General features: G+C 38.1%; 5 non-coding genes and 1 pseudogene across 5 annotated transcripts; all 6 read right to left on the bottom strand.

The window, feature by feature from the left end:
* Window positions 1-331: 331 nt before the first annotated feature.
* LOC117149259 lies at window positions 332-509 on the bottom strand. Its single transcript, XR_004460157.1, has one exon. It is a non-coding gene; the product is annotated as a 5.8S ribosomal RNA (ribosomal RNA).
* Window positions 510-1,195: 686 nt separating this feature from the next.
* Window positions 1,196-3,189, bottom strand: LOC117149261. Its single transcript, XR_004460159.1, has one exon. It is a non-coding gene; the product is annotated as a small subunit ribosomal RNA (ribosomal RNA).
* Window positions 3,190-8,775: 5,586 nt separating this feature from the next.
* LOC117149258 lies at window positions 8,776-8,954 on the bottom strand. Its single transcript, XR_004460156.1, has one exon. It is a non-coding gene; the product is annotated as a 5.8S ribosomal RNA (ribosomal RNA).
* A 683-nt stretch (window positions 8,955-9,637) lies between these two features.
* Window positions 9,638-11,627, bottom strand: LOC117149260. Its single transcript, XR_004460158.1, has one exon. It is a non-coding gene; the product is annotated as a small subunit ribosomal RNA (ribosomal RNA).
* A 3,845-nt stretch (window positions 11,628-15,472) lies between these two features.
* On the bottom strand, window positions 15,473-24,663 carry LOC117149257 (annotated as a pseudogene).
* A 390-nt stretch (window positions 24,664-25,053) lies between these two features.
* On the bottom strand, window positions 25,054-25,232 carry LOC117149256. The gene has a single exon (XR_004460155.1). It is a non-coding gene; the product is annotated as a 5.8S ribosomal RNA (ribosomal RNA).
* Between the last annotated feature and the right edge of the window lie 259 nt (window positions 25,233-25,491).

Here is a 25,491-nt window from a genome sequence, read left to right as displayed (position 1 = left end):
CGTTAAAAATAGTTCCAATAGTTCTTGTAAGCAAAGTTATTTTTATCCATTTAACGAACCAACGAAGAATAATAACAAAACCAAGATTTTTCTTTTTCCGAATCATTAATAAGAGACAATTCTAGATGAAAAATATTTTCAATTTTTTATGCTAGACATTTCTCAGTATTATTTGATTGAAAAAGAAAATATTTCTCTTCGTTTTTCACATTCAAATGTGAGATAATGTTTTTCATTTCTTTTTTAATATTATGAATAAAATCATTATTTAATCCAATAATATACCATATGCTTATAAAAATTTATAAACAACTTAATTAGCATAGTCTTACAACCCTCAACCATATGTAGTCCAAGCAGCACTATAAAATTAATTAAAGTACATAAGCATGGACTGCGATATGCGTTCAAAAATGTCGATGTTCATGTGTCCTGCAGTTCACACGATGACGCACAGTTTGCTGCGTTCTTCATCGACCCATGAGCCGAGTGATCCACCGCTTAGAGTTTTATAATTCATTTTTATATAATATCAATATTGTTTTTATTGAAAGAAATTAAAAATACACCATTTTACTGGCATATATCAATTCCTTCAATAAATTTATTTTTATACCTAAAAATAAATGTTGCGATATGTCTTAGTTTCATATAAGCATTATGTATCATAAAAATCTGGTTATGGTTTGCTATTTTGGGTGACACATACTGCAAAATTTATATAAAACATTAACCTGATGGATGACAGGTACAAACATTGTATATTTTAGGTTGTTGCATTAGCCAACGTATGCTCATAACATAGATGAACAATACATATTCGCAACGCGTGTATTTATGGTCCATATACACACACACTTATTTTGAATACCACATTCAAAATTATTTTAATTTTAATTCGACTTCTACTTTCAAATTTTGTTCAGTTTCTTCGATTTCCATTTTCGAGAATTTGTTTTTTATAGGAAACGCCATTGTTGTAGTAGGTACTGCCACAAATACGCACAACAACATTAATAATGTTAAAGTCTTTTTATGAGGTTGCCAAGCCCCACATATAAAATAAAAGCCATCTTCATTTTATTTTGACTTTAACTTTTGATTCCGTGGAATCATTTTGTAATATTTTTATTTTGGTAAATTGTATTTATTTGTATTATAACAAATGTTTATTAACGATAAGGATATTATACAATAATGATCCTTCCGCAGGTTCACCTACGGAAACCTTGTTACGACTTTTACTTCCTCTAAATAATCAAGTTCGGTCAACTTTTGCGAAACAACCGTAACACGCAAGGCGTCACAGTGATCACGTCCGGAGACCTCACTAAATAATTCAATCGGTAGTAGCGACGGGCGGTGTGTACAAAGGGCAGGGACGTAATCAATGCGAGTTAATGACTCACACTTACTGGGAATTCCAAGTTCATGTGAACAGTTTCAGTTCACAATCCCAAGCATGAAAGTGGTTCAGCGGTTTACCCGGACCTCTCGGTCTAGGAAATACACGTTGATACTTTCATTGTAGCGCGCGTGCAGCCCAGGACATCTAAGGGCATCACAGACCTGTTATTGCTCAATCTCATTATTGCTAGACGCAATTTGTCCATTTAAGAAGCTAGTGTCCTTATAATGGGACAAACCAACAGGTACGGCTCCACTTACATAAACACATTCAAACACAATAAACATTTTACTGCCACCATGAATGAAGGCTACATAAGCTTCAGCACCATAATCCTGAAGATATCTATTTAATATATTTGAGTCTCGTTCGTTATCGGAATTAACCAGACAAATCACTCCACGAACTAAGAACGGCCATGCACCACCACCCATAGATTCGAGAAAGAGCTATCAATCTGTCTTACACACTTATGTTCGGACCTGGTAAGTTTTCCCGTGTTGAGTCAAATTAAGCCGCAGGCTCCACTCCTGGTGGTGCCCTTCCGTCAATTCCTTTAAGTTTCAGCTTTGCAACCATACTTCCCCGGAGCCCAAAAAGCTTTGGTTTCCCGGGAAGCGACTGAGAGAGCCATAAAAGTAGCTACACCAATTGCTAGCTGGCATCGTTTATGGTTAGAACTAGGGCGGTATCTGATCGCCTTCGAACCTCTAACTTTCGTTCTTGATTAATGAAAACATCTTTGGCAAATGCTTTCGCTTAAGTTAGTCTTACGACGGTCCAAGAATTTCACCTCTCGCGTCGTAATACTAATGCCCCCAAACTGCTTCTATTAATCATTACCTCTTGATCTGAAAACCAATGAAAGCAGAACAGAGGTCTTATTTCATTATCCCATGCACAGAATATTCAGGCATTTGAAGCCTGCTTTAAGCACTCTAATTTGTTCAAAGTAATAGTACCGGCCCACAATAACACTCGTTTAAGAGCACTAGTGCAGGTTTTTAAATAGGAGGAACATATGAAAAATACAAGTATTTAATCACATATAAGAACTCCACCGGTAATACGCTTACATACATAAAGGTATAGTACTAACCACAATTGTAAGTTGTACTACCCGTATGAAGCACAAGTTCAACTACGAACGTTTTAACCGCAACAACTTTAATATACGCTATTGGAGCTGGAATTACCGCGGCTGCTGGCACCAGACTTGCCCTCCAATTGGTCCTTGTTAAAGGATTTAAAGTGTACTCATTCCAATTACAGGGCCTCGGATATGAGTCCTGTATTGTTATTTTTCGTCACTACCTCCCCGAGCTGGGAGTGGGTAATTTACGCGCCTGCTGCCTTCCTTAGATGTGGTAGCCGTTTCTCAGGCTCCCTCTCCGGAATCGAACCCTGATTCCCCGTTACCCGTTGCAACCATGGTAGTCCTAGATACTACCATCAAAAGTTGATAGGGCAGACATTTGAAAGATCTGTCGTCGGTACAAGACCATACGATCTGCATGTTATCTAGAGTTCAACCAATATAACGATCTTGCGATCGCTTGGTTTTAGCCTAATAAAAGCACATGTCCCATAAGGTTCATGTTTTAATTGCATGTATTAGCTCTAGAATTACCACAGTTATCCAAGTAACTGTTAACGATCTAAGGAACCATAACTGATATAATGAGCCTTTTGCGGTTTTCACTTTTAATTCGTGTGTACTTAGACATGCATGGCTTAATCTTTGAGACAAGCATATAACTACTGGCAGGATCAACCAGAATAATGTTTTTCCTTCATATTCCATTCATATATTTTGAATCGAAATAAGCAATATAATAGATATATAGATATATAGATTTTTCACTTTATATAATTCCATGATTTTTATTATATTGAATAAAATTCAATATTTCGCCTTTGGGTAAAATTTTAAATATATAAGTAAAAAAATCCATTCGATTACGGCCATTTTTATATAGCATTCGTAATCCATATTTTCATTTTTAATTTATACTTGTTTTACCAATATAACAAGAATTTCATCTAATTATTGTAATATATATATTTCTATAATTTTATCTTTTTATACATACATATTTCATTATAAAATATCATTTTATTTCCAACATACATAATTATTGTATCCACACATGTACAATTTTTGTTTAACCAATATAAATATTAAGTTAAATCATTTGCATTTTGAAGATAAATTTAAAATTTATCTCTTTTCATATATATCTCTGGTAATATATAACATAAAACCAAGCGCATATGATAATATTTCCACATTTAATATATAATTTATATTTCTTTCATAAGAATCCATATTTGTATTATACCGTAACGATATAATAATCCAACTATACGGCAGGTAATAAATTAATATTTGCCTGCCTCCAAAAATTAACGATAATATATGGAAACGATTTGTTATTCTATATATAATAGAAACTTGACTTTTGTTTTCAACGATATTATCTATAAAGCGTATATTCCTATTATCCGCGGAGCCAAGTCCCGTGTTCTATAGAACTGAGAAACAAATTTGTACGGATAATAATATACTTTATTGTATGTAACCAATATAAACATAATCCGAAATAAATATTTCGAATAATGCGGGAGGTCGGCAACCACTGCCTACCTATAGTAGTTTTTGAACCCGCTGTCCTCAAAGCGGGTATTTTCAATTCCGTTTGCCCCCAACATACGGGCTATTCTCTTATATATTAAGAGATTATAGGAACATTTCATTTTTTTTCCATTATTCATATATAATATGATTATTTTTTCCCTTATACATATAATAATTAATCATTTTCATATGTATATTATTTAATTTACTCATATTATTGCCAAAATCATATGAATACATAAGTTTTGAACAATATGAGAGGTCGGCAACCACTGCCTACCTATAGTAGTTTTTGAACCCTCTGTCGTAATTCCGGTCGTTTACACTACTATACCCTCTCACTATAATGGCTTTTCTCTATAATACTAAGAGAATGTGGGATATTTTCAGCATTTTTTCCCTTATACATATAATAATTAATCATTTTCATATGTATATTATTTAATTTACTCATATTATTGCCAAAATCATATGAATACATAAGTTTTGAACAATATGAGAGGTCGGCAACCACTGCCTACCTATAGTAGTTTTTGAACCCTCTGTCGTAATTCCGGTCGTTTACACTACTATACCCTCTCACTATAATGGCTTTTCTCTATAATACTAAGAGAATGTGGGATATTTTCAGCATTTTTTCCCTTATACATATAATAATTAATCATTTTCATATGTATATTATTTAATTTACTCATATTATTGCCAAAATCATATGAATACATAAGTTTTGAACAATATGAGAGGTCGGCAACCACTGCCTACCTATAGTAGTTTTTGAACCCTCTGTCGTAATTCCGGTCGTTTACACTACTATACCCTCTCACTATAATGGCTTTTCTCTATAATACTAAGAGAATGTGGGATATTTTCAGCATTTTTTCCCTTATACATATAATAATTAATCATTTTCATATGTATATTATTTAATTTACTCATATTATTGCCAAAATCATATGAATACATAAGTTTTGAACAATATGAGAGGTCGGCAACCACTGCCTACCTATAGTAGTTTTTGAACCCTCTGTCGTAATTCCGGTCGTTTACACTACTATACCCTCTCACTATAATGGCTTTTCTCTATAATACTAAGAGAATGTGGGAATTTTCAGCATTTTTTCCCCTATACATATAATAATTAATAATTTTCATATGTATATTATTTAATTTACTCATATAATTGCCAAAATCATATGAATACATAAAGTTTTGAACAATATGAGAGGTCGGCAACCACTGCCTACCTATAGTAGTTTTTGAACCCTCTGTCGTAATTCCGGTCGTTTACACTACTATACCCTCTCACTATAATGGCTTTTCTCTATAATACTAAGAGAATGTGGGAATTTTTCAGCATTTTTTCCCTTATACATATAATAATTAATAATTTTCATATGTATATTATTTAATTTACTCATATAATTGCCAAAATCATATAAATACATAAGTTTTGAACAATATCAGAGGTCAGCAACGGTCTTTCCTCTATAATACTAAGATAATATGGGAATATTTTCAGCATTTTTTCCCTTATACATTTATACATATAATAATTAATCATTTTCATATGTATATTATTTAATTTACTCATATTATTGCCAAAATCATATAAATACATAAGTTTTGAACAATATCAGAGGTCAGCAACGGTCTTTCCTCTATAATACTAAGATAATGTGGGAATATTTCATCATTTTTTCCTTTATACATTTATACATATAATATTTAATCATTTTATATGTATATTATTTAATTTACTCATATAATTGCCAAAATCATATAAATACATAAGTTTTGAACAATATCAGAGGTCGGCAACGGTCTTTCCTCTATAATACTAAGATAATATGGGAATATTTCAGCATTTTTTCCCTTATACATATAATAATTAATCATTTTCATATGTATATTATTTAATTTACTCGTATAATTGCCAAAATCCTATGAAGACATAAGAGAATACAATATGAGAGGTCGGCGCAACCATAATATAGTAGTTGATGACGAGGTGTTTGGCAACTTGATACAATTCTTTAAAAAGTCTTTATATTAATTATATGATAGGGACAATATCATATGCGTCACTAAATTGATGACGAGGTGTTTGGCAACGTGACACAAATCATTAAAGTCTTTATATTAATTATATGATAGAGACAATATCATATGCGTCACTAAATTGATGACGAGGTATTTGGCAACTTGATAGAATTCTTTAAAGTCTTTATATCAAAAATTATATGATAGGGACAATATCATATGCGTCACTAAATTGATGACGAGGTGTTTGGCAACTTGACACAATTCATTAAAGTCTTTATATTAATTATATGATAGGGACAATATCATATGCGTCACTAAATTGATGACGAGGTATTTGGCAACTTGATATAATTCTTTAAAGTCTTTATATCAAATATTATATGATAGGGACAATATCATATGCGTCACTAAATTGATGACGAGGTGTTTGGCAACTTGACACAATTCATTAAAGTCTTTTATTAATTATATGATAGGGACAATATCATATGCGTCACTAAATTGATGACGAGGTATTTGGCAACTTGATACAATTCTTTAAAGTTTTTATATCAAAAATTATATGATAGGGACAATATCATATGCGTCACTAAATTGATGACGATTCGATTATTTGCTACTACCACCAAGATCTGTACCAATGGCAGCTCCATGCAGGCTTACGCCAAACACTTCTACGCATACCATTGTACCTTCCTACTCACTAAAGTTTCAAAATTTATATCACAAGTAATATAAATCATCTACTTTAGCGGTAATGTATAGGTATACAACTTAAGCGCCATCCATTTTAAGGGCTAGTTGCTTCGGCAGGTGAGTTGTTACACACTCCTTAGCGGATTTCGACTTCCATGATCACCGTCCTGCTGTTTTAAGCAACCAACGCCTTTCATGGTATCTGCATGAGTTGTTAATTTGGGCACCGTAACATTACGTTTGGTTCATCCCACAGCGCCAGTTCTGCTTACCAAAAGTGGCCCACTGGGCACATTATATCATAACCTTGAACTTCATATCAAGAAAGTTAAGGTTCTTACCCATTTAAAGTTTGAGAATAGGTTAAGATCGTTTCGACCCTAAGGCCTCTAATCATTCGCTTTACCAGATAAGATTATTTTATATAATATTAAAATGCACCAGCTATCCTGAGGGAAACTTCGGAAGGAACCAGCTACTAGATGGTTCGATTGGTCTTTCGCCCCTATACTCAATTCTGACAATCGATTTGCACGTCAGAACTGTTTCGGTCTTCCATCAGGGTTTCCCCTGACTTCAACCTGATCAAGTATAGTTCACCATCTTTCGGGTCACAGCATATATGCTCAAGGTACGTTCCAGTTAGAGGCATAAATAATATAAATACATTATACATAACTATATAGAACGCCCCGGGATTGTGTTAATTAGCTATAAATAGCTAAAAAACTAATCCCATTATTAGTCAAGTTAATTACGCTATTAGGTTTACATCCCAATAACTTGCACATATGTTAGACTCCTTGGTCCGTGTTTCAAGACGGGTCCCGAAGGTATCCTGAATCTTTCGCATTGTTAATCATACAAGAGCATATAATAAACACAAAAATCAATGATAATTATGCCATTATATAATTCCGAAAAATTAACGCTCTGTAATAATATAAATCTATCAGCACTTTATCAAATTAATAACATTTATTCTGTGTTAAAATGCAAGCAATTTAATTGGAATAAACTATAAGTTATATTTTATGATAAATTTGGGATATGCTAATAGATTACAATGTCCTTATATGGAAAAAATGCACATTATTCTTAATAATATTATTTAAATATTACAATTTTAATGATGAATTTTCCATAACGGATATTCAGGTTCATCGGGCTTAACCTCTAAGCAGTTTCACGTTTTTCTCTATTCAGAGTTCTTTTCAACTTTCCCTCACGGTACTTGTTTACTATCGGTCTCATGGTTATATTTAGTTTTAGATGGAGTTTACCACCCACTTAGTGCTGCACTATCAAGCAACACGACTCTTTGGAAACATCATCTAGTAATCATTAACGTTATACGGGCCTGGCACCCTCTATGGGTAAATGGCCTCATTTAAGAAGGACTTAAATCATTAATTTCTCATACTAGAATATTGACGCTCCATACACTGCATCTCACATTTGCCATATAGACAAAGTGACTTAGTGCTGAACTGTTTTCTTTTCGCTCGCCGCTACTAAGAAAATCCTTGTTAGTTTCTTTTCCTCCCCTAATTAATATGCTTAAATTCAGGGGGTAGTCCCATATGAGTTGAGGTTGTATATATAACTATTTTTTGCCATAAATTCTTTATATATAAATGATAAAACAATCAATTAAATTCGTTATAAATAGTTCCAATAGTTCTTGTAAGCAAAGTTATTTTTTATCCATTTAACGAACCAACGAAGAATAATAACAAAACCAAGATTTTTCTTTTTCCGAATTTAATAAGAGACAATTCTAGATGAAAAATATTTCAATTTTTTATGCTAGACATTTCTCAGTATTATTTGATTGAAAAAGAAAAATATTCTCTTCGTTTTTCACATTCAAATGTGAGATAATGTTTTTCATTTCTTTTTTAATATTATGAATAAAATCATTATTTAATCCAATAATATACCATATGCTTATAAAAAATTTATAAACAACTTAATTAGCATAGTCTTACAACCCTCAACCATATGTAGTCCAAGCAGCACTATAAAATTAATTAAAGTACATAACAGCATGGACTGCGATATGCGTTCAAAATGTCGATGTTCATGTGTCCTGCAGTTCACACGATGACGCACAGTTTGCTGCGTTCTTCATCGACCCATGAGCCGAGTGATCCACCGCTTAGAGTTTTATAATTCATTTTTATATAATATCAATATTGTTTTTATTGAAAGAAATTAAAAATACACCATTTTACTGGCATATCAATTCCTTCAATAAATTTATTTTTATACCTAAAAATAAATGTTGCGATATGTCTTAGTTTCATATAAGCATTATGTATCATAAAAATCTGGTTATGGTTTGCTATTTTGGGTGACACATACTGCAAAATTTATATAAAACATTAACCTGATGGATGACAGGTACAAACATTGTATATTTTAGGTTGTTGCATTAGCCAACGTATGCTCATAACATAGATGAACAATACATATTCGCAACGCGTGTATATTATGGTCCATATACACACACACTTATTTTGAATACCACATTCAAAATTATTTTAATTTTAATTCGACTTCTACTTTCAAATTTTGTTCAGTTTCTTCGATTTCCATTTTCGAGAATTTGTTTTTATAGGAAACGCCATTGTTGTAGTAGGTACTGCCACAAATACGCACAACAACATTAATAATGTTAAAGTCTTTTTATGAGGTTGCCAAGCCCCACATATAAAATAAAAGCCATCTTCATTTTATTTTGACTTTAACTTTTGATTCCGTGGAATCATTTTGTAATATTTTTATTTTGGTAAATTGTATTTTTTGTATTATAACAAATGTTTATTAACGATAAGGATATTATACAATAATGATCCTTCCGCAGGTTCACCTACGGAAACCTTGTTACGACTTTTACTTCCTCTAAATAATCAAGTTCGGTCAACTTTTGCGAAACAACCGTAACACGCAAGGCGTCACAGTGATCACGTCCGGAGACCTCACTAAATAATTCAATCGGTAGTAGCGACGGGCGGTGTGTACAAAGGGCAGGGACGTAATCAATGCGAGTTAATGACTCACACTTACTGGGAATTCCAAGTTCATGTGAACAGTTTCAGTTCACAATCCCAAGCATGAAAGTGGTTCAGCGGTTTACCCGGACCTCTCGGTCTAGGAAATACACGTTGATACTTTCATTGTAGCGCGCGTGCAGCCCAGGACATCTAAGGGCATCACAGACCTGTTATTGCTCAATCTCATTATTGCTAGACGCAATTTGTCCATTTAAGAAGCTAGTGTCCTTATAATGGGACAAACCAACAGGTACGGCTCCACTTACATAAACACATTCAAACACAATAAACATTTTACTGCCACCATGAATGAAGGCTACATAAGCTTCAGCACCATAATCCTGAAGATATCTATTTAATATATTTGAGTCTCGTTCGTTATCGGAATTAACCAGACAAATCACTCCACGAACTAAGAACGGCCATGCACCACCACCCATAGATTCGAGAAGAGCTATCAATCTGTCTTACACACTTATGTTCGGACCTGGTAAGTTTTCCCGTGTTGAGTCAAATTAAGCCGCAGGCTCCACTCCTGGTGGTGCCCTTCCGTCAATTCCTTTAAGTTTCAGCTTTGCAACCATACTTCCCCCGGAGCCCAAAAGCTTTGGTTTCCCGGGAAGCGACTGAGAGAGCCATAAAAGTAGCTACACCCAATTGCTAGCTGGCATCGTTTATGGTTAGAACTAGGGCGGTATCTGATCGCCTTCGAACCTCTAACTTTCGTTCTTGATTAATGAAAACATCTTTGGCAAATGCTTTCGCTTAAGTTAGTCTTACGACGGTCCAAATTTCACCTCTCGCGTCGTAATACTAATGCCCCCAACTGCTTCTATTAATCATTACCTCTTGATCTGAAAACCAATGAAAGCAGAACAGAGGTCTTATTTCATTATCCCATGCACAGAATATTCAGGCATTTGAAGCCTGCTTTAAGCACTCTAATTTGTTCAAAGTAATAGTACCGGCCCACAATAACACTCGTTTAAGAGCACTAGTGCAGGTTTTTAAATAGGAGGAACATATGAAAAAATACAAGTATTTAATCACATATAAGAACTCCACCGGTAATACGCTTACATACATAAAGGTATAGTACTAACCACAATTGTAAGTTGTACTACCCGTATGAAGCACAAGTTCAACTACGAACGTTTTAACCGCAACAACTTTAATATACGCTATTGGAGCTGGAATTACCGCGGCTGCTGGCACCAGACTTGCCCTCCAATTGGTCCTTGTTAAAGGATTTAAAGTGTACTCATTCCAATTACAGGGCCTCGGATATGAGTCCTGTATTGTTATTTTTCGTCACTACCTCCCCGAGCTGGGAGTGGGTAATTTACGCGCCTGCTGCCTTCCTTAGATGTGGTAGCCGTTTCTCAGGCTCCCTCTCCGGAATCGAACCCTGATTCCCCGTTACCCGTTGCAACCATGGTAGTCCTAGATACTACCATCAAAAGTTGATAGGGCAGACATTTGAAAGATCTGTCGTCGGTACAAGACATACGATCTGCATGTTATCTAGAGTTCAACCAATATAACGATCTTGCGATCGCTTGGTTTTAGCCTAATAAAAGCACATGTCCCATAAGGTTCATGTTTTAATTGCATGTATTAGCTCTAGAATTACCACAGTTATCCAAGTAACTGTTAACGATCTAAGGAACCATAACTGATATAATGAGCCTTTTGCGGTTTCACTTTTAATTCGTGTGTACTTAGACATGCATGGCTTAATCTTTGAGACAAGCATATAACTACTGGCAGGATCAACCAGAATAATGTTTTTCCTTCATATTCCATTCATATATTTTGAATCGAAATAAGCAATATAAGATATATAGATATATAGATTTTTCACTTTATATAATTCCATGATTTTTATTATATTGAATAAAATTCAATATTTCGCCTTTGGGTAAAATTTTAAATATATAAGTAAAAAAATCCATTCGATTACGGCCATTTTTATATAGCATTCGTAATCCATATTTTCATTTTTAATTTATACTTGTTTTACCAATATAACAAGAATTTCATCTAATTATTGTAATATATATATTTCTATAATTTTATCTTTTTATACATACATATTTCATTATAAAATATCATTTTATTTCCAACATACATAATTATTGTATCCACACATGTACAATTTTTGTTTAACCAATATAAATATTAAGTTAAATCATTTGCATTTTGAAGATAAATTTAAAATTTATCTCTTTTCATATATATCTCTGGTAATATAACATAAAACCAAGCGCATATGATAATATTTCCACATTTAATATATAATTTTATATTTCTTTCATAAGAATCCATATTTGTATTATACCGTAACGATATAATAATCCAACTATACGGCAGGTAATAAATTAATATTTGCCTGCCTCCAAAAATTAACGATAATATATGGAAACGATTTGTTATTCTATATATAATAGAAACTTGACTTTTGTTTCAACGATATTATCTATAAAGCGTATATTCCTATTATCCGCGGAGCCAAGTCCCGTGTTCTATAGAACTGAGAAACAAATTTGTACGGATAATAATATACTTTATTGTATGTAACCAATATAAACATAATCCGAAATAAATATTTCGAATAATGCGGGAGGTCGGCAACCACTGCCTACCTATAGTAGTTTTTGAACCCGCTGTCCTCAAAGCGGGTATTTTCAATTCCGTTTGCCACCCAACATACGGGCTATTCTCTTATATATTAAGAGATTATAGGAACATTTCATTTTTTTCCATTATTCATATATAATATGATTATTTTTTTCCCTTATACATATAATAATTAATCATTTTCATATGTATATTATTTAATTTACTCATATTATTGCCAAAATCATATGAATACATAAGTTTTGAACAATATGAGAGGTCGGCAACCACTGCCTACCTATAGTAGTTTTTGAACCCTCTGTCGTAATTCCGGTCGTTTACACTACTATACCCTCTCACTATAATGGCTTTTCTCTATAATACTAAGAGAATGTGGGATATTTTCAGCATTTTTTCCCTTATACATATAATAATTAATCATTTTCATTATGTATATTATTTAATTTACTCATATTATGCCAAAATCATATGAATACATAAGTTTTGAACATATGAGAGGTCGGCAACCACTGCCTACCTATAGTAGTTTTGAACCCTCTGTCGTAATTCCGGTCGTTTACACTACTATACCCTCTCACTATAATGGCTTTCTCTATAATACTAAGAGAATGTGGGAATTTTCAGCATTTTTCCCTTATACATATAATAATTAATCATTTTCATATGTATATTATTAATTTATCATATTATTGCCAAAATCATATGAATACATAAGTTTTGAACAATATGAGAGTCGGCACCACTGCCTACCTATAGTAGTTTTTGAAACCCTCTGTCGTAATTCCGGTCGTTTACACTACTATACCCTCTCACTATAATGGCTTTTCTCTATAATACTAAGAGAATGTGGGATATTTTCAGCATTTTTTCCCTTATACATATAATAATTAATCATTTTCATATGTATATTATTTAATTTACTCATATTATTGCCAAAATCATATGAATACATAAGTTTTGAACAATATGAGAGGTCGGCAACCACTGCCTACCTATAGTAGTTTTTGAACCCTCTGTCGTAATTCCGGTCGTTTACACTACTATACCCTCTCACTATAATGGCTTTTCTCTATAATACTAAGAGAATGTGGGAATATTTCAGCATTTTTTCCCTATACATATAATAATTAATAATTTTCATATGTATATTATTTAATTTACTCATATAATTGCCAAAATCATATGAATACATAAGTTTTGAACAATATGAGAGGTCGGCAACCACTGCCTACCTATAGTAGTTTTTGAACCCTCTGTCGTAATTCCGGTCGTTTACACTACTATACCCTCTCACTATAATGGCTTTTCTCTATAATACTAAGAGAATGTGGGATATTTTCAGCATTTTTTCCCTTATACATATAATAATTAATAATTTTCATATGTATATTATTTAATTTACTCATATAATTGCCAAAATCATATAAATACATAAGTTTTGAACAATATCAGAGGTCAGCAACGGTCTTTCCTCTATAATACTAAGATAATATGGGAATATTTTCAGCATTTTTTCCCTTATACATTTATACATATAATAATTAATCATTTTCATATGTATATTATTTAATTTACTCATATTATTGCCAAAATCATAAAATACATAAGTTTTGAACAATATCAGAGGTCAGCAACGGTCTTTCCTCTATAATACTAAGATAATGTGGGAATATTTCATCATTTTTTCCTTTATACATTTATACATATAATATTTAATCATTTTATATGTATATTATTTAATTTACTCATATAATTGCCAAAATCATATAAATACATAAGTTTTGAACAATATCAGAGGTCGGCAACGGTCTTTCCTCTATAATACTAAGATAATATGGGAATATTTCAGCATTTTTTCCCTTATACATATAATAATTAATCATTTTCATATGTATATTATTTAATTTACTCGTATAATTGCCAAAATCCTATGAAGACATAAGAGAATACAATATGAGAGGTCGGCGCAACCATAATATAGTAGTTGATGACGAGGTGTTTGGCAACTTGATACGTCTTTATATTAATTATATGATAGGACAATATCATATGCGTCACTAAATTGATGACGACAACTTGATAAATTCTTTAAAGTCTTTATATGGGACAATATCATATGCGTCACTAAATTGATGACGAGGTGTTTGGCAACTTGACACAATTCATTAAAGTCTTTATATTAATTATATGATAGGGACAATATCATATGCGTCACTAAATTGATCGAGTATTTGGCAACTTGATACAATTCTTTAAAGTTTTTATATCAAAAATTATATGATAGGGACAATATCATATGCGTCACTAAATGATGACGAGGTGTTTGGCAACTTGACACAATTCATTAAAGTCTTTATATTAATTATATGATAGAGACAATTATCATATGCGTCACTAAATTGATGACGAGGTATTTGGCACTTGATATAATTCTTTAAAGTCTTTATATCAAAAATTATATGATAGGACAATATCATATGCGTCACTAAATTGATGACGAGGTGTTTGGCAACTTGACACAATTCATTAAAGTCTTTATATTAATTATATGATAGGGACAATATCATATGCGTCACTAAATTGATGACGAGGTATTTGGCAACTTGATACAATTCTTTAAAGTTTTTATATCAAAATTATATGATAGGGACAATATCATATGCGTCACTAAATTGATGACGAGGTGTTTGGCAACTTGACACAATTCATTAAAGTCTTTATATTAATTATATGATAGGGACATATATATGCGTCACTAAATTGATGACGAGGTATTTGGCAACGTGATAGAATTCTTTAAAGTCTTATATCAAAATTATACGATAGGGACAATATCATATGCGTCACTAAATTGATGACGAGGTATTTGCAACTTGATATAATTCTTTAAAGTCTTTATATCAAAAATTATATGATAGGGACAATATCATATGCGTCACTAAATTGATGACGAGGTGTTTGTTTGGCTACAGGAAAATCATTTATTTATCGAATCATCAAGCAAAGGATAAGCTTCAGTGGATCGCAGTATGGCAGCTGCTCAACCACTTACAACACCTTGCCTGTTACAAAAGTCGTTTACAATTGATTCTAGGCTTTGTCATTTGTATTAAATAATGCTTTTATATGTAACTAGCGCGGCATCAGGTGATCGAAGATCCTCCTAATTTACTATGTTACAAATACATTGGCATCAATCCATTGTCGTTTATAAAATAAATTATAAACTTTAAATGTTTAGAAGCCATACAATGCAAATTGCCCCTTATTTATCATTGCAGTCCAGCACGGATACGACCTTAAGAGGCGTTCAGGCATAATCCAACGGACGTAGCGTCATACCACTGTTCGCCTCGAACAAGTATTGTGCCATTGGTCCGTACCTGCGGTTCCTCTCGTACTACGCAGGAATGCTGTCGCAACAACGTTTTGTCATTAGTAGGGTAAAACTAACCTGTCTCACGACGGTCTAAACCCAGCTCACGTTCCTTGCATGGGTGAACAATCCAACGCTTGGTGAATTTTGCTTCACAATGATAGGAAGAGCCGACATCGAAGGATCAAAAAGCGACGTCGCTATGAACGCTTGGCCGCCACAAGCCAGTTATCCCTATGGTAACTTTTCTGACACCTCTTGTTAAAAACTCTTTAAACCAAAAGGATCGATAGGCCGAGCTTTTGCTGTCCCTGTGTGTACTGAACACCGAGATCAAGTCAGCATTTGCCCTTTTGCTCTATGTGTGGTTTCTGTCCGCACTGAGCTGGCCTTGGGACACCTCCGTTATTATTTGAGAGATGTACCGCCCCAGTCAAACTCCCTACCTGGCAATGTCCTTGAATTGGATCATACCTGAGTAATTGGAGTTATAACCAAATTTTCAAATCAAAAATACATAAATGCATCGTTTTATTAAAGAATTTGTTTGCGATTATATAACAAACTCGTGATACTTTGATCAAGAAGCTTGCATCAAAACCCAATACCATAAGATATAATAAATATATCCGTATAATGGCTAGGAAATGATACACGTTCCATTTAATCAAGTAAGTAAGGAAACAATAAGAGTAGTGGTATTTCATTGACGATACCAAACCGAGGTCTAATATCTCCCACTTATTCTACACCTCTTATGTCTCCTTACACTGCCAGATTAGAGTCAAGCTCAAAAGGGTCTTCTTTCCCCGCTAATTATTCCAAGCCCGTTCCCTTGGCTGTGGTTTCGCTAGATAGTAGATAGGGACAACGACGACTTTTCAGATCTCTCCGAACTTGTTTACGTGGCGTGTTCCACACTGAAGGGATTACAAACCACGACACCCTGAACACCCACAAGTGGTGCATGTATCAACATGGTGTATGTGTCTGGATACGCCAGACAAGCGTCCCGGACTAGAAGCTATAGCTATGTACATAGCGACCACCCCGGTAGCAATTCGAGTACTTGCTTGCCGGGCAAGCACTCCCCCTTGCTGAGGAGCGAGATCTACCTAAAATCTCTACTGATCTCTGGGTCACAGCACCCGAGTTTTGCGCAACTAGCACCGTAACTCAAACGTCGAACACGAAGGCTCTACCCGCGATATGGGTACCAACCACAGCCACCACGATACTCCCACCAGGGGCCTACCTCAATGTGCAGTCTTGGATAGCTGCACAACCCGTGGTACCGAAAGAGAGGCTCGGTGGGCCTCCTCCTTTTGCTCCGACAAGCAGGGTTAGAGGGACCTATGGCTATATAGCGCCTCTTACGACAAGCAATAGCGGACTGTGGAAGTTATCTCGCCCGCTAACCCACGGAAGTTGTTGGGCTAAACACCCCTCCTCCTACGGAACACTTCGTCCGCAAACACTGCCACCGTTGAGTCCTCGTTGATCTTCCAGGATTCTATCGAAGGTCCAGTTTTCGCAAGGCGCTGCACTCCAAGTCCATCGAGGTTCCGCAAATCTGCATATAGGGGGCAAGCGACAATATGTGCATCCCAGTCCTCATATGGATTCCACAAGCGCAAGCAGTGGTATCGCTGAGGGCTCTCCTTGCAAAAAATGCGTTAAACGACCCGTGACCTGTCAGCAGGTAAGACGTCCTCATCGAGAATCCAAATCTTGGATCCCGATAGGCGAGAGTGACATATGGGATGAATTTATGCGTCACCCGTCCTGGTTCGCTGTCATCATCCCATCTGTTCTGCCAACTCTGCAGTAAGCACTCTTCTAGGCGAGTCTTCCTCTGCTTCCAGCTTAGACACGTAGTGTCCTCGTCATATAGCCAGTCGTTCTCCTCCAGCGGGTATCCACGCTTCAGCTTGTATTTGACCGCTAAAAACTTAGCAGCCAAGTCAAGCGGGGAGCTCCACCAAGTACCTGCAGTGCCACTGTGGACACTGTTCGGCATACCGAAAGGCATCCAAGCAGGATTAGGCCTCTGGCAGGAGGCTAGTCGTCTCCGGGCGGCTACTTGCTCGGCGGTGTCATACCATACCGGGCACCAAACAGCACACAAGTGCCATGAGTCCGTCATATATGGTCCGCCTGGCTCGAGACTGAAGCCCCAGTCGGCTCGAAGCAACGCGCCAATGCTCCAACGACTCCGGTCATCCGCTGGCGAAGCGAAGCTATGTGCGTGAGGAATTTATTCCTTCACTGACCGTGATGCCAAGGTACCGACAGCTACGCACATACGGAAGGTTCGCTCCAGCAACCTCACCGTAGGCGCACGTCTCAAGGCACCTTTTAGCAGCATTATTACCGTCTTGCTGGTCGAGACGGCAACGCCAACTTCCGCTCCCCACGCTTCTACGATGACATCAGCTGTGCTCCTTTTCCTCTAGATAGCTCGGGAATTTCCCTCGACGAGAAGCAGCAAGTCATCCGCGTATGCACTCAGCTGGCAATACGGCTGGAGACGCTGAAGCAGTACATCCATCAGAATGTCCCAGATAAATGGGCCACTGATTGACCCTGCGGGCAGCCTCTAGTTACCGGTACTTCCACAGTACCGAACTGCTTCGGATCACTGCTCTTCGGCCGGAGAAAAAGCTCTGCCACAAGCCCATCTCCCCGGCATCCCAAGTCTGCTAGTCGGCGGAGTGCAGCACTCCATTCGACGTTGTCGAATGCTCCTTTGAAGTCCACGAATGTGCCGAGCACGTATTGCGCCGGGCTGGCACAAACACTGCTCTTCACGTGTCTCCAAGCATCCTCCACACATCGTCCTTGGCGAAATCCAAACTGCCATCTGCAGCCTTCCGGAAGAACTTCTCTCACACGATTCACCATGATGGCCTCGAGCACCTTACCAAAGACTGGCAGCAAGCATATTCCTCTATATGAGGAGGGCTCACACTTGTCCTTATCTGGCCCTTTGAGCAGCGAGACAACTCGTGGGCACTTCCACTCAGGCGGAAAATATCCTAATCGGATGCATCGGGAAAACAACGATGCTAGGTGCTCGGGTATGGCGCGCCAGACTGCCTTGCAGATAGTGCCATTGATGCCGTCCAAGCCGGAGAGCGCCTGCTCTTCAACCGGGCACACATGCATCAACCTCGAATTCTTCGAGGGCCGGTGGGACTTCCTCCGCGATGGCAGTCGTGCTTCGGACTCCGCAACTGGGAAGAAATTGCGGAGGAGCACTCGTGCACAGTCACCCCAATCAGTGATGAGCTCGCCATTCACGCGGAGGCACCCAATCTCCGTGCACTTTCTGCGGCCTCGGCAAATCTTGTAGACGCGCCCCCATGGGTCGTCGGCATGATCTCCCACGAAGCGTTTCCAGTCATCCATTTTCGCCCTCCAATGAGCTTCTTGTAGTTGGCTGAGGCCCGCCTCAGCTCGACCACTACACGCTCTATAGCGGCACCGTCATCACGACGCCTTCCATCTTGGAGTAGGCGACGAAGTCTCCGGACTTCGCGCCTTGCAGCGCAGAGGTCGGCAGTCCACCAACGTGCTCTCCTGTTGGGCGATCGAATTGACTTTCTTCCCAGCGCAATATCACATACATTATGTACTATACTGCGCAGGGTCGAAACTTGCTGGTCCAACGGCGACTCTGAGAAGTTTCCGGAAGTTCGGCTGCTCTACTCACCATTTCCTCCTTGAACAATCGCCAACGTGCATTGGAGAAGTTCCAGGACGGCACAGGACTATGCTCTCAACTGCGCGCCGCGGTAGTTGGTTCGGCCACAACAGTAATGATGTTGTGGTCACTCATTCCCACTCGTCCACTCTCCACTCATATGTGGCCCACATAGATGCTGCCTCATTGACGATTGTCACGTCGATATCGCTAGTAGCTCTGTGATTATCGAACGTGTACACCTCTGTTGACTGGTTTAGGGCGGCGACTCTTGCCTCCAGCATCCACTCTGAAGCAGCTCACCCGTCTGTAGTTAGCTTGCCCCTCGGCATGACAGAGAGTTTGCTAAGCCACATGGGGGACACTGCATTCGCGTCGAGGCCCAGGATTGCGGGGGTTCTGCTGGCCTGCAGCAGGACCGCATCCATGTACCGGAGGTACGGTTCAGAGTGCATCGAACTGGCAGTATGCGGCGCAAAGGAAGATTGAGCCAAAGCTCCCTTTAACGACCAGACATACGCCATAATCCGTGGTGAGGGTCTCCACTGGCATCACAGATGGCTTCCTGTTGATCTACTAGGATGGCGCCTTCCCTCGCGATCGGTGAAAATTCTCATTCCTTCAGGCAGCACATCCATTCCGTCCCCGCCGAGATACGGCTCCTGCACCAGCGCGAACATAGACTCCGATCTCTGAGTCGGACTCGAGCTCGATGGTCGCAGCTCTGCTCGGCCACAGTTCGCTTGGATGAAGCTAAACATTAATGTCTAGCTTGCACCCTCGCCAGCAACGCCCCGTATATCGGGCACACGTTCGAGAGCATGTAATGCCCCGAGGGTTGCCCTCTGTGACGGCAGTTCCGGCAGTCCACCGGGTTTTGGCACTTTGCCGCGGTGTGGCCTTGTTGCCCGCACTGGCGGCAGACATTGTCCTTCTGCCGGCATTCGCTGACCTTGTGGTCGAAACCCACGCATCTGTGGCAGGCGTATGTGCGGACCTGTGCTCGGCATCGGAATGAGAACCACTTGATGTAGACACGACCTACATCAAGCTTCGCCATCGCGCGGTCGTCTACCTCTAGCGTTACATTTACTGTGGCGCCGTCGGTTACCGACCACGCCTTGGTCACCAGGTGCACGGACTTCTTAAATTGGGACATAGTCATATCGCTGTCGAAGTTATTTCCATGCAGCTCCTGCATGAATTCCTCAGGGCCGATAGCTGTGTCGACGTCATAGACGACGACCTTCGGCTTCTCGGCCGCATTCCGTGCCACATTTAGCCCAACTTCAGCGAACCTCTTTGATGCTACCACCTTCTGCAGCTCTCCAACTGAAGGAGTACGAATGATCGCACCACCACCTCGACGGAGCTCACGTACCTCATGTACTCTGACTCCGAGGGAGGGTGCAACCATCGTTCGCACCTTTTCCGCTATAGCTTTCCCCGATAGCGCAGGGTCGTCGCACTTCACCACCGCTGACCACGTCTCGCGAACCTTGGTGGTCCGCGGGCAGCGATGGGTGCAACCTGTGGCATCTGGGGAGCATTGGCGGCCGTATTCTTTAACGGATTCGACGACGGCGGCGGCGGTGGCGGCATAGCGAGCCGCGTCTCCAGTTCTCCACACCGGAGCATTAACGCCAGCACCAGCTCATCGTAGCGGCTGATAGCATACGAGAGCTCTTCCGTGTCCACTTCTCCTAGGCTGCGGAAGCTGCTTCTCACCATGCGCTGGGTGGCCGACAGCTCTGCCATCATGGCTGCTTGCCCAGCACGGGCGGCAGCGGTAGCGGCGTGGCAGTGGTGGCAACAATTTTAGCAGCAGTGGAAACGGCGGAGGCAGCAGTGTGGTCGGCAGCAGGGGCAGCAGTAGGATCAACAGCGGTGGCAGCAGCGTGGGGGGGGGTAGCCGCCCGGGCGTCCTCCAGCGACGAAAACGCCTCCTCCAGTACACCAACGGGTTCTGGCACTCCATTCGATGCCAGGGCAACCAATTTCGCCTGCGTCGGCGCCGAGCTCTTAGAGGCCAGATGGCTTCTGCGCCTGCCTCGTCTGGATTCCTCGAGCACTACTTCCGCTCAAGGCACTCGCGCTGCTGTCGCTCTCGATCGGCATAACTCCGATGGTGGCTCCTCCTACCGTCGACGCCAGCAACCGTATGCTCGTTTGCTCAGTGACAAAAGGTAGATGCTCTAGAGCTCCACCTATCGGTAGCGTCTGGTAGCACTAAAACTGTCCCTATACACAAACCCTAGCAGTGACTGCCACCAATAAGCTTTTTGACAGCTGCTCAAAAAGCTTACTCGAAAACTTACTCGTAAGCTCGCCTCGCAGCACGTGCGGAGTGGAAAATTTCCAATAGTTTATTGTTAATAATTTCCAAACCGCTTGTTTTTAACACTCGACAATTTTCACTCGACTTCCGCGGAGCACTAAATCACCGATTTAATTACTTTCCAACAAGGAAAACTTAGTTATTCGCAATCTGTACACGAGCGCAACGAAAACACGTCCGTCGTTAATCCATTCATGCGCGTCACTAATTAGATGACGAGGCATTTGGCTACTTAAGAGGAGAGTTAATTTTGCGGACACTTCATTTTCTTCACTTTGACATTCAGAGCACTGGGCAGAAATCACATTGTGTCAACACCCGCTAGGGCCATCACAATGCTTTGTTTTAATTAGACAGTCGGATTCCCCAAGTCCGTGCCAGTTCTGAATTGATTGTTAATTGATAATCGTTATAATTGATAAGAACTAATTGGTTTAACCCAAATAGTATTCTTAAAAATTTTAGCAAGAAAGTTCCACAATTGGCTACGTAACTAAACTATCCGGGGAACAAGTAACTAACATAAATGCTAGAAACTCTATTTACCCAGAACGAGCACATAAACCATGTTATTGTTTCCCAATCAAGCCCGACTATCTCAATCTTCAGAGCCAATCCTTATCCCGAAGTTACGGATCTAATTTGCCGACTTCCCTTACCTACATTATTCTATCGACTAGAGACTCTTCACCTTGGAGACCAGCTGCGGATATTGGTACGGCCTGTTGAGAAGTTTGCGTGTCCCCACCATAAATTTTCAAGGTCCGAGGAGAAAATATCGACACAACAGTATATGTCATGCTCTTCTAGCCCATCTACCATATCTCTCTGCGAAAGACTTCCATGGTAGTACGGCTATAAAACAGAAAAGAAAGGGATATCTCTCTCGGCTTCTTTTGGTCGTTCCTTCCAGGAGGCACCAGACAATAACAAGGGTTACGGGGGGAAATTCGTTCATTAAAAATTAGTGCTTTGGCTTCATTTTTGTTTTACTTGAAAATTTTCGGCTTTCGCCTTGAACTTAGGACCGACTAACTCGTGATCAACCACTGTTCACACGAAACCCTTCTCCACTTCAGTCCTCCAAGGTCTCATTCGATTATTTGCTACTACCACCAAGATCTGTACCAATGGCAGCTCCATGCAGGCTTACGCCAAACACTTCTACGCATACCATTGTACCTTCCTACTCACTAAAGTTTCAAAATTTATATCACAAGTAATATAAATCATCTACTTTAGCGGTAATGTATAGGTATACAACTTAAGCGCCATCCATTTTAAGGGCTAGTTGCTTCGGCAGGTGAGTTGTTACACACTCCTTAGCGGATTTCGACTTCCATGATCACCGTCCTGCTGTTTTAAGCAACCAACGCCTTTCATGGTATCTGCATGAGTTGTTAATTTGGGCACCGTAACATTACGTTTGGTTCATCCCACAGCGCCAGTTCTGCTTACCAAAAGTGGCCCACTGGGCACATTATATCATAACCTTGAACTTCATATCAAGAAAGTTAAGGTTCTTACCCATTTAAAGTTTGAGAATAGGTTAAGATCGTTTCGACCCTAAGGCCTCTAATCATTCGCTTTACCAGATAAGATTATTTATATAATATTAAACACCAGCTATCCTGAGGGAAACTTCGGAAGGAACCAGCTACTAGATGGTTCGATTGGTCTTCGCCCCTATACTCAATTCTGACAATTCGACGTCAGAACTGTTTCGGTCTTCCATCAGGGTTTCCCCTGACTTCAACCTGATCAAGTATAGTTCATCTTTCGGGTCACAGCATATATGCTCAAGGTACGTTCCAGTTAGAGGCATAAATATATAAATATACATATATATATATACGCGATTGTTAATTAGCTATAAATAGCTAAAAAACTAATCCCATTATTAGTCAAGTTAATTACGCTATTAGGTTTACATCCCAATAACTTGCACATATGTTAGACTCCTTGGTCCGTGTTTCAAGACGGGTCCCGAAGGTATCCTGAATCTTTCGCATTGTTAATCATACAAGAGCATATAATAAACACAAAAATCAATGATAATTATGCCATTATATAATTCCGAAAAATTAACGCTCTCTGTAATAATATAAATCTATCAGCACTTTATCAAATTAATAACATTTATTCTGTGTTAAAATGCAAGCAATTTAATTGGAATAAACTATAAGTTATATTTTATGATAAATTTGGGATATGCTAATAGATTACAATGTCCTTATATGGAAAAAATGCACATTATTCTTAATAATATTATTTAAATATTACAATTTTAATGATGAATTTTCCATAACGGATATTCAGGTTCATCGGGCTTAACCTCTAAGCAGTTTCACGTACTGTTTAACTCTCTCTATTCAGAGTTTTTTCCCTCACGGTACTTGTTTACTATCGGTCTCATGGTTATATTTAGTTTTAGATGGAGTTTACCACCCACTTAGTGCTGCACTATCAAGCAACACGACTCTTTGGAAACATCATCTAGTAATCATTAACGTTATACGGGCCTGGCACCCTCTATGGGTAAATGGCCTCATTTAAGAAGGACTTAAATCATTAATTTCTCATACTAGAATATTGACGCTCCATACACTGCATCTCACATTTGCCATATAGACAAAGTGACTTAGTGCTGAACTGTTTTCTTTTCGCTCGCCGCTACTAAGAAAATCCTTGTTAGTTTCTTTTCCTCCCCTAATTAATATGCTTAAATTCAGGGGGTAGTCCCATATGAGTTGAGGTTGTATATATAACTATTTTTGCCATAAATTCTTTATATATAAATGATAAAACAATCAATTAAATTCGTTATAAATAGTTCCAATATTTTTGTAAGCAAAGTTATTTTTTTTCCATTTAACGAACCAACGAAGAATAATAACAAAACCAAGATTTTTCTTTTTCCGAATCATTAATAAGAGACAATTCTAGATGAAAAATATTTCAATTTTTTATGCTAGACATTTCTCAGTATTATTTGATTGAAAAAGAAAATATTCTCTTCGTTTTTCACATTCAAATGTGAGATAATGTTTTTCATTTCTTTTTTAATATTATGAATAAAAATCATTATTTAATCCAATAATATACCATATGCTTATAAAAAATTTATAAACAACTTAATTAGCATAGTTCAACCCTCAACCATATGTAGTCCAAGCAGCACTATAAAATTAATTAAAGTACATAACAGCATGGACTGCGATATGCGTTCAAAATGTCGATGTTCATGTGTCCTGCAGTTCACACGATGACGCACAGTTTGCTGCGTTCTTCATCGACCCATGAGCCGAGTGATCCACCGCTTAGAGTTTTATAATTCATTTTTATATAATATCAATATTGTTTTTTATTGAAAGAAATTAAAAATACACCATTTTACTGGCATATATCAATTCCTTCAATAAATTTATTTTTATACCTAAAAAAAATGTTGCGATATGTCTTAGTTTCATATAAGCATTATGTATCATAAAAATCTGGTTATGGTTTGCTATTTTGGGTGACAACATACTGCAAAATTTATATAAAACATTAACCTGATGGATGACAGGTACAAACATTGTATATTT

This window comes from Drosophila mauritiana, unplaced genomic scaffold, assembly GCF_004382145.1.
Source record: "Drosophila mauritiana strain mau12 unplaced genomic scaffold, ASM438214v1 U_182, whole genome shotgun sequence".
Taxonomy (NCBI): Eukaryota; Metazoa; Arthropoda; class Insecta; order Diptera; family Drosophilidae; genus Drosophila; species Drosophila mauritiana.
The sequence above is the reverse complement of the archived record's forward strand: the minus strand, read 5'-3'. Positions and strand labels throughout refer to the sequence as shown.